Source organism: Schistocerca nitens, chromosome 7 (assembly GCF_023898315.1).
Source record: "Schistocerca nitens isolate TAMUIC-IGC-003100 chromosome 7, iqSchNite1.1, whole genome shotgun sequence".
NCBI lineage: Eukaryota > Metazoa > Arthropoda > Insecta > Orthoptera > Acrididae > Schistocerca > Schistocerca nitens.
Genome location: NC_064620.1, coordinates 80541680 through 80556427, shown reverse-complemented (window position 1 = coordinate 80556427; position 14748 = coordinate 80541680).

Sequence of the window (14748 nt, the reverse complement as noted above, 5' to 3'; positions counted from 1 at the left end):
CTTATCATCTAGACCAGGGGCGGGCAGGAATTCTGCACGTGTGCGGTGCACATGCACGTGTGCAGTTAACAGGTGTTCTGCGTGCACACAGGGGCAAGCTGGCCACCCGCTTCTCTCCCCTCCCCACCATACCGTCTCTCCGCTTCTTCCTCTGTAATGCGTTTTGTTTCCTGGCCTGCTTTATTGAATGAAGCAATAAGGTTAGTAGGAGTGCTTGAAAGTAATCATCGTTTGAAAGAGTACCTATTACCTACGATACGTTTTATTTAATTATCACAGGTGGAGTTTATAATACGTTTAATGTCTGGAACAACATTTCTACTTACAGACAAACGCAAACAGTTACGCAAATTTTCATTACTGATGTTTGCTCTTAACCGAGACTTATTAATTTTCATAACAGAAAAAAATCTCTCACAAACGTATGTCGAGCCAAACATTGACATTATCTTCGTGGCTTCACGATGGAGACGAGGAAACTTGCTGTGGAAAGTCGTGATAAAAATCTATCACACGTCTTGCCAAAAGAAACCTGTCTCTCAGACGAGAATTACGCTGTAGACCTATTTATTCCATTTGCAAACTGGGATGAATATCATCTACAGAAACAGCAGATTGTCTCGAGAACTATTCAAAACCTTGGGATAAGCAAGATATATCCCCAAATCGCTTGAGAAATTCCTTTTTTATTGCACTAAGAACGGCAACATACTGAAATTTATTATAATGGCGTTCAATATTAAACTTCCGCTGACCAGCGAGAATACTGTCACATATTATACATTTCCAATTTTCACGTTTTTGCACAGAGAAAAAATGATTCTCCTATTCCTTTTTAAAAGATAGCAAATCTCCAATTCTCCGTTTCCTTGATTCACTCTCCATTTTCCGGTTATTGAAATTCACTACGTAGTGGTCGCTTCGCTTCAACGTCCGCAGCTTTGCCTGGAACTACACTGCGGCAATCTGCCGGCTGTCGCCACTGCTCCGTTCGACGATTGCACGCGAGCAGCACACGTGCAGCGCTGTGTGCTCATGAGCCGCGTGCAACGTTTGCCCGCCCCTGATCTAGACCTAAACCCCATAGACCCGGTCTGGAATTTTGCAAGGAATAAGATCCACTGTCGTAAGGCATCAAGCGTATCACTCTCTAAGCAGCAAAAGTAACGGCTGATGCTTTTGCTGCTAATAACGAAACACCGTGTGTCTCGTACAACCTTTTTGACGTTACGCTACTTCGGTGGCTTGGGCGTCAGCTTCGTTGCTTTTATATTGAATTAGTTTCTCAGTTGACTTCACAAGGCAGAGTGGACCTCCTCCCAGATCCACCTGCGAGAAATGAATCTGAAGCGATAGCCGGGAACTGAACCCGTGAAATTCAGTCAAGCCGCCAGTTTGCTTTTGCAGCTGTGATATTAACATTTCCTCTTGTGATATTAGAAGACTTGAAAGACCGTGTCTCAAGCTAAAAAACTGTGATATGACTATAGAAGAGATACTGTGGCGGACGAGGAACCAAATCAGTCGTCATAGATTAGATCAAACAATCGGCATTATCATCTGTTAGTGAAACAGCAGATCATGAATTTAACCAACACATCTGTGAAAAATAGCGTCATCTCGGGGGGAGGCAGTGTTACGGGTACTGTCAGCGAAATAACGTGAGCGCCTGCAGCGAAATAAGTTGTACGTTCTGTTTCTGTCCTTATTCTAAAGGGGCAACTCATTCGGTGGCGCTTAAAGGCGTGTATGGTGTGACAATGATCCGCTTCTAAGAGTACTGAAGTGTACACTACAGCCATTAGGACTGTTGGTGTTTTTACAAATATTGTGAATCCGAGGTATCGATATTTAAAAATAAGTCCCTTAAGATTTCACACACATTTTTGATATTTAAAAAGATATCATTATCGGCTCTTCATTTACCGAAAAATTTATTGCTATATCGATATGTTGTTGTTATGGTCTTCAGTCCTGAGACTGGTTTGATGCAGCTCTCCATGCTACTCTATCCTGTGCAAGCTTCTTCACCTCCCAGTGCCTACTGCAGCTTACATCCTTCTGAATCTGCTTAGTGTATCCATCTCTTGGTCTCCCTCTACGATTTTCACCCTCCACGCTGCCCTCCTGTACTAAATTGGTGAGCCCTTGATGCCTCAGAACATGTGCTACCAACCGATCCCTTCTTCTAGTCAAGTTGTGCCACAAACTCCTCTTCTCCCCAATTCTGTTCAATACCTCCTCATTAGTTATGTGATCTACCCATCAATCTTCAGCATTTTTCTGTAGCACCACATTTCGAAAGCTTTCTAAATGTGGTATATCGATATAAGGACAGAAAAATAAGGACAGAAAAATACCGACGAAACGGCCAAAATAAAAAAGAAAGAAAGTCGGCTGCACATTGTAAATATACAACTAGCTTTATAGCTGTATATTTAAGTATTGATTTATTATTAGATATTTTGTACATGACCAAGCTAGAAGCCTGCTTATCCCTCTTAGAGCTAGAACTGAAAGGAAAACAATACACGTTCACGCTTCATGTTAACCACTTTGGTAACAATTTTAACTGCAGGTAAGTGGGACAATAAAAAGGTACATCATTCGGTTTTGTCACATATGGGATTTGTCTGAAACAACTTCATGTCTACTTACCCGATTTTACATTTCTGCAAACGTCAGCGACCTAGGAAGTGTACTGTCAAAATTTCGAGGCGATGTTAAACATTTCAGTTTCTGTTAGCAGCTCCAAGCGCCGATTACGTCAGCATTTCTCGTCACAAATCTCCGCCCACCGCAAAGACCAGTCTTGTCATTTAGATGTTTGTCCATCTGTTTCAGCAACTGTTTTTGAAGGACGCTGCTGTGAAGAAATAGCACACTAGCAGCGTTTTTTTTTTTTTTTTTTTTTTTTTTTTTTTTTTTTTTTTTTTGTTACGCAACTCGTGTGCTACTTCTTCAAATCGGAGATCTTGTTATTCCAGTCCAGACACACAGCAACCCCCCACCCCCTTCCAAGCGCAAACGGACTTCTTCTTTGTGCCATTTATACTCGCTTCACACAGTCAAAGAGAAAGACTGGACGTCATTAATATTCAAAAAATAGTAAGACAACTTCACATAGTGAAAGTAAAATTACGTTCTACTACATATTTTAAAATAACAGCTTCAAATAATTATCAAAAATTGCGAAAAAATATAATGCAATTTTGCCATTTTGATACCGATGTATACGTGAAAAAGATATCGCCAGTAAATAGCGATGATTTTTTGGAAAGAATAGTGATATATCGGTATTATACCAACAGTCTAATAGCTCCCTCCGCTGAAAAATCGACGGTGCTGCCACCATATTTGCATTACCGTACTGATTTACCGAGTAATAGATTAGGCTGATGGGAGGAGACAGTGCAAGTTGGCATAAGGTGCAGAACAGCATCAAAACATTCGACAGACTGATGAGCCGATGAAGAAAAAGAGTTACTGAGCTGGGTAGGTTATCTGCAGATGAATAATCAACATGATGGAAATGAGTAAGTCATTAACACGAAATTTAAAATTCATGAATTACGGCAGGCGAGATATCGGCTGTAGCTGCGTAGAGTGCTTCGTAATAATTTATTGGTGGACTGCCGAGTTCGCAAAAGCAACAACGGCGTGGCTTTCGTTATGCGCGGACTGCAGGGGAGGGGAGGGGGCAGCTTGGGGTGGGGGTCTTCGGGGGGAGAGAGCTGTTTCACTTCTCAACCTGCATTCCCCAGAGACTAGTGTAGCTCTCGCTAGACGAGGAGCAACGTGATTTCGGCATTTGGCAGCGAGAAGCTCGTCCGACTCGGGGGAATCGGCGCCGCTCCAGAGCTTATCTGCAAGTATGCTGTGCGCTTGAGGGCCTGGGGAGGGGGAGGAGTGGGGGAGGAAAGGGAGGGGGGCAGCAGCGAAGGCGGACGAGGGTCCCGGAAGGCTACCTGCTCCGCCGCTGCCAGCGATCGGTGTAATGAGGCGAGGGAAGGGCGAAGAGCAGGGCAGAGCGAGACACGGCCTGCCTCTGTGTGTGCGTGTGTGTGCGTGCGTGTGCGAGCACGGAGCCGAGTCGATAACAGGCCCCGCGGCGGTTTGCAGGCTATCTGGTGCAGCCGGTGCTAATCCCAAGCGCTTGCCAGATGCCCTGCCGCCGACGCATCTCAAGCGAGCTGACGCTCCGAGACACAGGACATCAAGCCATCACCTGGGGCGTCTAACGCGTCACCGGGAAATTATTACGCAGCTCTGCAAAGGACTCCGGCTCTCTGCGGGAACTCTGCACTCATTTTGGCACATTAGCGTATTAGCGCTTGCGCACAGCGGAGTAAACTCCGCTCAGTTTCCTAGGAGACGTTCCTAATACGTTGCTAGTGTGAATGAAGTACGGTAATGTAAATGTTAAGGAGTCAGTTCCCGTTTTAAAGTTCTGTGTGCGATTTCATTTTTTACGATATCTTGTTAAAAGTGTAGCAATCTACGATATTACTCGCTCTTGAATAAAAATGTGACTCTGTGTCTGCTTCGTGTTTACCTACCTGACATAACAAACCAAATAGATGTCACGGTCCTACATGTACTACACACACACACACACACACACACACACACACACACACACACACACACACGTACATATACAGGGTGAGTCACCTAACATTACCGCTGGATATATTTCGTAAACCACATCAAATACTGACGAATCGATTCCACAGACCCAACGTGAGGAGAGGGGCTAGTGTAATTGGTTAATACAAACCATAAAAAATGCACGGAAGTATGTTTTTTAACACAAACCTACGTTTTTTTTAATGGAATCCCGTTAGTTTTGTTAGCACATCTGAACATATAAACAAATACGTAGTCAGTGCCGTTTGTTGCATTGTAAAATGTTAATTACATTAGGAGGTATTGTAACCTAAAGTTGACGTTTGAGTACCACTCCTCCGCTGTTCGATCGTGTGTATCCGGGAGCACCGAATTACGTAGGGATCCAAAGGGAACGGTGATGGACCTTAGGTACAGAAGAGACTGGAACAGCACATTACGTCCACATGCTAACACCTTTTTATCGGTCTTTTTCACTGACGCACATGTACATTACCATGAGGGGTGAGGTAAACGTACACACGTGGTTCCCGCTTTCAATTACGAAGTGGAATAGAATGTGTCCCGACATGTCAGGCCAATAGATATCCAATGTGGTGGCCATCATTTGCTGCACACAATTGCAATCTCTGGCGTAAACAATGTCTTCAAAAAATGGTTCAAATGGCTCTGAGCACTATGGGACTCAACTGCTGAGGTCATTAGTCCCCTAGAACTTAGAACTAGTTAAACCTAACTAACCTAAGGACATCACAAACATCCATGCCCGAGGCAGGATTCGAACCTGCGACCGTAGCGGTCTTGCGGTTCCAGACTACAGCGCCTTTAACCGCACGGCCACTTCGGCCGGCCAAACAATGTCTTACACGCCGCAGTACATCTGGTGTAATGTCGCCCATGCTGCCACAATACGTTGTTTCATATCCTCTGGGGTTGTAGGCACATCACGGTACACATTATCCTTTAACGTACCCCACAGAAAGAAGTCCAGAGGTGTAAGATCAGGAGAACGGGCTGGCCAATTTATGCGTATTCCACGTCCTATGAAACGCCCGTCGAACATCCTGTCAAGGGTCAGCATAGTGTTAATTTCGGAATGTGCAGGTGCACCATCATGCTGATACCACATACGTCGACGCGTTTCCAGTGGGACATCTTCGAGCAACGTTGACAGATCATTCTGTAGAAACGCGATGTATGTTGCAGCTGTTAGTTACAACACGCAACTGAAGGTCGGAGGTTTCAAGCGTCAACTTTAGGTTACAATATCTCCGGATCTAATTAACATTTTACAATGCAACAAACTGTACTGATTACGTATTTGTTTATATGTTCAGGTGTGCTAACAAAACTAACGTGGTTCCATTTAAAAAAACGTAGGTTTGTGTTAAAAAACATACTTCCGTGCATTTTTGTATGGTTTGTATTAAACAATTACACTAGCCCCTCTCCTCACGTTCGGTCTGTGGAATCGGTTCGTCGGTATTTGATGTGGTTTACGAAATATATACAGCGGTAACGTTACGTGACTCACCCTATATATATATATATATATATATATATATATATATATATATATATATATATTGTGGTTCATGGTGTGGGTTCCTGTAGTCATTTCCTAGTTCATGAACCACGGGCAACGTATGAGTGGCCAAGTAAGTGGTCCCGACAGTCGGGATATCAGTTACTTTGGAATAAGGCTGGGCATCTCGGACATATTCTGAGGCGTGGTCACCTTTGTGCTCATACGGCAAAGACTACCAAATCCACCGGTTAGTCCCTCAACCGTTAGGGGTAAAACCCAATGGGACTCGGGGCAAGTAAGGCTAGCAACCTGCTTCCCTGGTACTTTAAATATGATGCTGGCAACAATCAGAGCCAAATGCCTCGGACCTTTGGAGGTGACGGAGTCCCACCTTAACTGACAAAGCAGGGACTCCTAAGATACGACCTGGCAAACAAATGGTAATGAGATGGGGAGCTATTAATATCAATGGGGGCTACTCTGGGAAGAAGGTAGAGCTGGCAGAGGCTGCAAGTAAGATGGGGCTGGACGTTTTAGCTGTTAGTGACATTCGGGTAAGGGGTGAGAAAGAAGAGGAAGTGGGAGATTACAAGGTCTACCCGTCATGAGTCAAAGGTGGAATAGCACAATGGGGTGTAGGGCTTTACATCAGGAAAGAAATGGGACCCACCGTAGTTGCAATAAGGTATCTAAACGAACGACTGACGTGGATAGATTTGACAGTGTCTAGCAAGAAAATTAGGATTGTGTCAGTATATTCGCATTGTGAAGGGACAGATCAAGATAAGATGGATAGTTTTTATGAGGCACTCAGTGATGTAGTTGTTAAAGGACAAGGGCAGTGTTCTGCTCATGGGTGATTTTAACGCCAGGATTGGAAATCGAACAGAAGGGTATGAAAAGGTTATGAGTAAATTTGGAGAGGTTATGGAGGCCAACAGGAACGGGAAACAACTCTTGGATTTCTGTGCCAGTGTGGGCTTAGTAATCACAAAGTCCTTTTTTAAACATAAGAACATTCACCGGTATACTTGGGAAGGCAGGGGAACCAGATCTGTCACTGACTATATAATAACAGATCAGGAATTCAGGAAAGCTGTGAGGGACACACGTGTATTCAGGGGATTCTTTGATGACACTGATCATTATTTAATCTGCAGTGAAATTGGGATTGTGAGGCCGAAAGTGCAGGAGGTCAGGTCCATATGTAGGAGGATAAGAGTGGAGAAACTTCAGGATAAGGAAATCAGGCACAAGTACGTAACAGCGATCTCAGAAAGGTACCAGTTAGTGGAATGTAGTGAATTACAATCATTGGAAAAGGAATGGACAAGGTACAGGGACACAGTACTAGAAGTGGCTAAAGAATGTCTTGGAATAGTAGTGTGTAAAAGTAGGATGAAGCAAACAGCTTGGTGGAATGACACAGTCAAGGCAGCCTGTAAAATGAAAAAGAAGGCGTATCAACAATGGCTACATACTAGAACTCAGGTAGACAGAGAAAGCTATGTTGAAGAAAGAAACAAAGCCAAACAGATAATTGCAGCATCCAAGAAGAAATCTTGGGACGACTTTGGAAACAGGTTTGAGACTATGGGTCAAGCTGCTGGAAAACCATTCTGGAGTGTAATTATCAGTCTTCGGAAGGGAGATAAGAAGGAAATGACAAGTATTTAGGACAGGTCAGGAAAACTACTGATGAATCCTGTGGATGCCTTGGGCAGATGGAGGGAATATTTTGAAGAGTTGCTAAATGTGGGTGAAAATACGATCAGTAATGTTTCAGATTTCGAGGTAGAATGGGATAGGAAGGAGGATGGAAATAGCATCACATTTGAGGAAGTGGAGAAAATGGTCAATAGATTGCAGTGCAATAAAGCAGCTGGGGTGGATGAAATTAAGTCGGAACTCATCAAATACAGTGGAATGTCAGGTCTTAAATGGCCACACAGGATAACTGAAATGGCCTGGGAGTCGGGACAGGTTCCATCAGACTGGACAAAAGCAGTAATCACACCAATCTTTAAACATGGAAACACAAAAGTTTGTAACAACTACAGAGGTATCTCTTTAATCAGCGTTGTGGGTAAAATCTTCTCAGGTATTGTTGAAAGGAAAGTGCGAGTATTAGTTGAGGACCAATTGGATGAAAATCAGTGTGGGTTTAGGCCTCTTAGAGGTTGTCAGGACCAGATCTTTAGCTTACGGCAAATAATGGAGAAGTGTTATGAGTGGAACAGGGAATTGTATCTATGCTTTATAGATCTAGAAAAGGTATATGACCGGGTTCCTAGGAGGAAGTTATTGTCTGTTCTACGAGATTAAGGAATACGAGGCAAACTTTTGCAAGCAATTAAAGGTCTTTACATGGATAGTCAGGCAGCAGTTAGAGTTGACGGTAAATTGAGTTCATGGTTCAGAGTAGTTTCAGGGGTAAGACAAGGTTGCAACCTGTCTCCACTCTTGTTCATATTATTTATGGATCATATGTTGAAAACAATAGACTGGCGGGGTGAGATTAAGATATGTGAACATAAAATAAGCAGTCTTCTATATGCGGATGACTTAGTTGTGATGGCAGATTCGATTGAAAGTTTGCAAAGTAATATTTCAGAGCTAGATCAGAAATGTAAGGACTATGGTATGAAGATTAGCATCTCCAAAACGAAAGTAATGTCAGTGGGAAAGAAATATAAACGGATTGAAAGCCAAATAGGAGGAACAAAGTTAGAACTGGTGGACGGTTTCAAGTACTTAGGATGCATATTCTCAGAGAATGGCAACAAGGTGAAAAAACTGGAAGGGAGGTGTAGCAAAACTAATGCAGTGAGCGCTCAGCAAGAATGAAGTCAGTGCCAAGACTAAGTTATCTGTGCACCGTTCAATCTTTCGACCAACTTTGTTGTATGGGAGCCAAAGCTGGGTGGATTCAGGTTACCTTATCAACAAGGTTGAGGTTACGGATATGAAAGTAGCTAGGATGATTGCAGGTACTAGTAGATGGGAATAATGGCAGGAGGGTGTCCACAATGAGGGAATCAAAGAAAAACTGGGAATGAACTCTACAGATGTAGCAGTCAGGGCGAACAGGCTTAGATGGTTGGGTCATGTTACACGCATGGGAGAAGCAAGGTTACCCAAGAGACTCATGGGTTCAGCAGTAGAGGGTAGGAGGAGTCGGGGCAGACCAAGGAGAAGGTACCTGGATTCGGTTAAGAGTGATTTTAAAGTAATAGGTTTAACATCAGAAGAGGCACCAATGTTAGCACTGAATAGGGGATCATGGAGGAATTATATAAGGGGGCTTTGCTCCAGACTGAACGCTGAAAGGCATAATCAGTCTTAAATGATGATGATGATATAGATATATATATAGAAAGCAGATGGCAGTTATAAGAGTCGAGGGGTATGAAGGGGAAACAGTGGTTGGGAAGGGAGTGAGACAGGGTTGTAGCCCATCCCCGATGTTATTCAATCTGTATATTGAGCAAGCAGTAAAGGAAACAAAAGAAAAATTTGGAGTAGGAATTAAAATCCCTGGAGAAGAAATAAAACCTATGAGGTTCGCCCATGACATTGCTAATCTGTCAGAGACAGCAAAGGACCTGGTAGACCAATTGAACGGAATGGACAGTGTCTTGAAAGAAGGGTATAAGATGAACATCAAAAAAAGCAAAACGAGGATAATGGACTGTAGTCGAATTAAATTGGGTGATGCTTAGGGAATTAGATTAGGAAATGAGACACTTAAAGTAGGAAAGGAGTTTTGCTATTTGGGGAGCAAAATAACTGATGATGGTCGAAGTAGAGAGGATATAAAATGTAGACTGGCAATGGCAAGGAGAGCGTTTCTGAAGAAGAAAAGTTTGTTAACATCGATTATAGATTTGAATGTCAGGAAGTCGTTTCTGAAAGTATTTGTATGCAGTGTAGCCATGTATGGAAGTGAAACATGGACGATAAATAGTTTGGACAAGAAGAGAATAGAAGCTTTCGAAATGTGGTGCTACAGAAGAACGCTGAAGATTAGATGGGTAGATCACATAACTAATGAGGAGGTATTGAATAGGATTGGGGAGAAGAGAACTTTGTGGCACAACTTGACTAGAAGAAGGGATCGGTTGGTAGAACATGTTCTGAGACATCGAGGGATCACCAATTTAGTATTGGAGGGCAGCGTGGAGGGTAAAAATCGTAGAGGGAGACCAAGAGATGAATACACTAAGCAGATTCAGAAGGATGTAGGCTGCAGTAGGTACTGGGAGATCAAGAAGCTTGCACAGGATAGAGTAGCATGGAGAGCTGCATCAAACCAGTCTCAGGACTGAAGACCACAACAATATATATATATATATATATATATATATATATATATATATATATATATATATATATATATATATACTCCTGGAAATTGAAATAAGAACACCGTGAATTCATTGTCCCAGGAAGGGGAAACTTTATTGACACATTCCTGGGGTCAGATACATCACATGATCACACTGACAGAACCACAGGCACATAGACACAGTCAACAGAGCATGCACAATGTCGGCACTAGTACAGTGTACATCCACCTTTCGCAGCAATGCAGGCTGCTATTCTCCCATGGAGTCGATCGTAGAGATGCTGGATGTAGTCCTGTGGAACGGCTTGCCATGCCATTTCCACCTGGCGCCTCAGTTGGACCAGCTTTCGTGCTGGACGTGCAGACCGCGTGAGACGACGCTTAATCCGGTCCCAAACATGCTCAATGGGGGACAGATCCGGAGATCTTGCTGGCTGGGGTAGTTGACTTACACCTTCTAGAGCACGTTGGGTGGCACGGGATACATGCGGACGTGCATTGTCCTGTTGGAACAGCAAGTTCCCTTGCCGGTCTAGGAATGGTAGAACGATGGGTTCGATGACGGTTTGGATGTACCGTGCACTATTCAGTGTCCCCTCGACGATCACCAGTGGTGTACGGCCAGTGTAGGAGATCGCTCCCCACACCATGATGCCGGGTGTTGGCCCTGTGTTCCTCGGTCGTATGCAGTCCTGATTGTGGCGCTCACCTGCACGGCGCCAAACACGCATACGACCATCATTGGCACCAAGGCAGAAGCGACTCTCATCGCTGAAGACGACACGTCTCCATTCGTCCCTCCATTCACGCCTGTCGCGACACCACATGGAGGCGGGTTGCACGATGTTGGGGCGTGAGCGGAAGACGGCCTAACGGTGTGCGGGACCGTAGCCTAGCTTCATGGAGACGGTTGCGAATGGTCCTCGCCGATACCCCAGGAGCAACAGTGTCCCTAATTTGCTGGGAAGTGGCGGTGTGGTCCCCTACGGCACTGCGTAGGATCCTACGGTCTTGGCGTGCATCCGTGCGTCGCTGCGGTCCGGTCCCATGTCGACGGGCACGTGCACCTTCCGCCGACCACTGGCGACAACATCGATGTACTGTGGAGACCTCACGCCCCACGTGTTGAGCAATTCGGCGGTACGTCCACCCGGCCTCCCGCATGCCCACTATACGCCCTCGCTCAAAGTCCGTCAACTGCACATACGGTTCACGTCCACGCTGTCGCGGCATGCTACCAGTGTTAAAGACTGCGATGGAGCTCCGTATGCCACGGCAAACTGGCTGACACTGACGGCGGCGGTGCACAAATGCTGCGCAGCTAGCGCCATTCGACGGCCAACACCGCGGTTCCTGGTGTGTCCGCTGTGCCGTGCGTGTGATCATTGCTTGTACAGCCCTCTCGCAGTGTCCGGAGCAAGTATGGTGGGTCTGACACACCGGTGTCAATGTGTTCTTTTTTCCATATATATGAGCATGACCAATTTGGTTCGTTCTATCAGGCTTAAATTTACCCTATTCAACCCATCATAACATGGAAAGTAAGTACCGTACGAGTACCAAAGGTGGTAGCATTAATGTCCGGAGTATGGGGTGCATGATTTCCATGTGTCACAGCACCACCGTCCAGTTCCTACCATGGTCACTATGTGCCATGATCACTAATCGTGAGTCATAATCTCACACACCTGACCACCTACAGTGCACTTGTTGACGTGTCAACATGAGGTTGGACAAAAGGAGCAGGTCATTCTTGCTGAAGCTCTATTATCAAAACAACAGTAATACTCCTAATCGAGACTATCGCTGGCTGAAGGGATTACGGAAGGGCCCTCTTTCTCCACCTGCTGTGCGGAGCATGTCTAAGTAGATCGAATCGACTGCAGTACCGGGCGTCGCTCTGTGAAGAGGCCGACGACCGCTTGCCTCACAAGTGGTTGACGGAATCGCTTTTGCTAGGGCAGACGACGATGCGCGCAATTCCCGATCATCAGGCAGTGCGCGTTATGTATCACGACAGTTGAATACCCCGTATTTCACTGTACGGAAGGTGCTCCGAACCATCCTCAAATGGTAACCGTACAAGATCCATATCGCACAGCAGCCTGCACCACAGGACGCACAACGACGTGTTGACTTTCCTCTCCACTTTCTCGCAATGCTTGAAGTTGACGACGGATGGCCCTGGACCATACTATGGACAGACGAAGCTCACTTTTCCCTGACGCCTGAGCTGATCACGCGGAATTGCCGAGTGTGGGGTCCTTCACCTCAAGTCGCTGTGCACGAAGTTCGTATGTATGGTGAACGTATTACCGTATGGTGTGGTTTAATGGCTACGATCATCATTCATCATACTTTTTGAACAGTTCGGCGCTCAAGGACCAGAGACGCGCAGTGTGACTGGTCTGCGTTACTGCGATATTCTTCGCCAGCATGTCATACCCCCCATACAGGAGAGAGAGGCACTGAATACAGCAGTTTTAATGCACAGAACATAGCTCGTTAAGCTAATCTCCTTCTCCAAAACACATTTGGAAACGATTCAATTATCAGCCGATAGGTTCCAAATGCTTGGCCGATCATCTGATCTCACTCCCTGTGATTTCTGTTTGTGGATCTGGACAGGGTTTGCCAGGGGAACATGTGCTCATCTCAAGCGGAGCATATCAGTAGTCAGCATACCTACGAACATGCTCCGTTCTACTGTGCAGAATGTAATACTGTGCTATCAATTTCTTTGAACACTTGTAAGAGGTATGCGATGTATGCGCTGCCTGCAACAGGCAAGACTTAGGACAGTCTCTGACCAGAGAGCAGTATGTAGTTAGTTGTTGCTTGTCGCTAGTCGACAGTAGTCTGCGTGAGTCTGCGGTAGTCGGCAGTAGTCGGCGTGTGTCTGTGCTTGTCTGCGGTCTGCCCTGGTCGGGACTCTGGAGGATGAGTATTATTGTAGAAGGTAAAGAAGCAGCCTTGCGCATATCTAGTAATGTATGTTAACTATCATCCAATTTCTTTTAAAAAATGCCCCAATAATAATTTTTATAATATAAAGTAAATTTTTAAAAAAAGCACTCATTTCTATTTAAAGAATATATCCAATGCATGATCATTCCTTTCAAGAATCACAAAAAATATAGGCCAGCACTGCACGAAGCTGTGCCGAAAAATTTTTAGGTAAGAGCAGATATATTCGCAGTTTTTATTGAGGTAGGAATTTTTTTGCTTTTTTTTATTCAGAATACAGGGCCGAGGCGCAGCGCTGCTGTCGTCATAAAATTTAGCAGGTTACTGAATTTTTTTATTATTTTGGTGTTTAAGAATTTTTCTGTTTCGAACTTAACATTAAATGAGAAAAGAATTTTATGGGTACAGTAAATGTGAATGCATTTCTGCACGGAGATTATAAATGGGAATCAAATTTGTTCAGAGGTTACACTATTTAAAATTCATTTAATTCTTAATTCCGAGGGGAGGTTACACTTGGTTCATTTTTAATTTATATAATATTTTTGTGGGGAGGTTACACACTGATGGGCGCCATATTGAGCACCTTTTGTAACAGTAATGGTACCGGTATATAATGACATGATGAGAGCCGTAGCAGCACATTAAAAATATTTTAGCTGAATTGATTCTGCGTTATTTCTCTTTCCAGTTCCCTTAATATTAAAGCTACCAAGTTTGGTACTGGTATGGTGGTTAGTTTCTGTGTCATGATGTGTTAAATAGGGAAAGTTTAATTACAACCACCCGGTACACACACACACACACACACACACACACACTTGAGCTTATAAAATATCTCGTAGTGTAACTAATGCTCCCAGTTTTTTATTGTAGTGATGACATTCTTCAAGAACTGTCATATATGATGTACACGTTGTAGAGCAGAGACATTTCTAAAATTTGTCACAAGGCGTCCAAAAGGAGCGACTTTCAATTACGATCGCTTATTCGAATTGTTTTAAGATTATGGATTGGTTGACGTAGGTCATGGGAAATCTGGTTACTATTTTGAAAAGTCGGGGAAATTAATTATTAAGTAAATGATATTTACTCTCTTCTGCAAGAAGGAAGTCAGTACCAAGACTAAGTTATCTGTGCACCGTTCAATCTTTCGACCAACTTTGTCGTATGGGAGCGAAAGCTGGGTGGATTCAGGTTACCTTATCAATAAGGTTGAGGTTACGGATGTGAAAGTAGCTAGGATGATTGCAGGTACTAGTAGATGGGAACATTG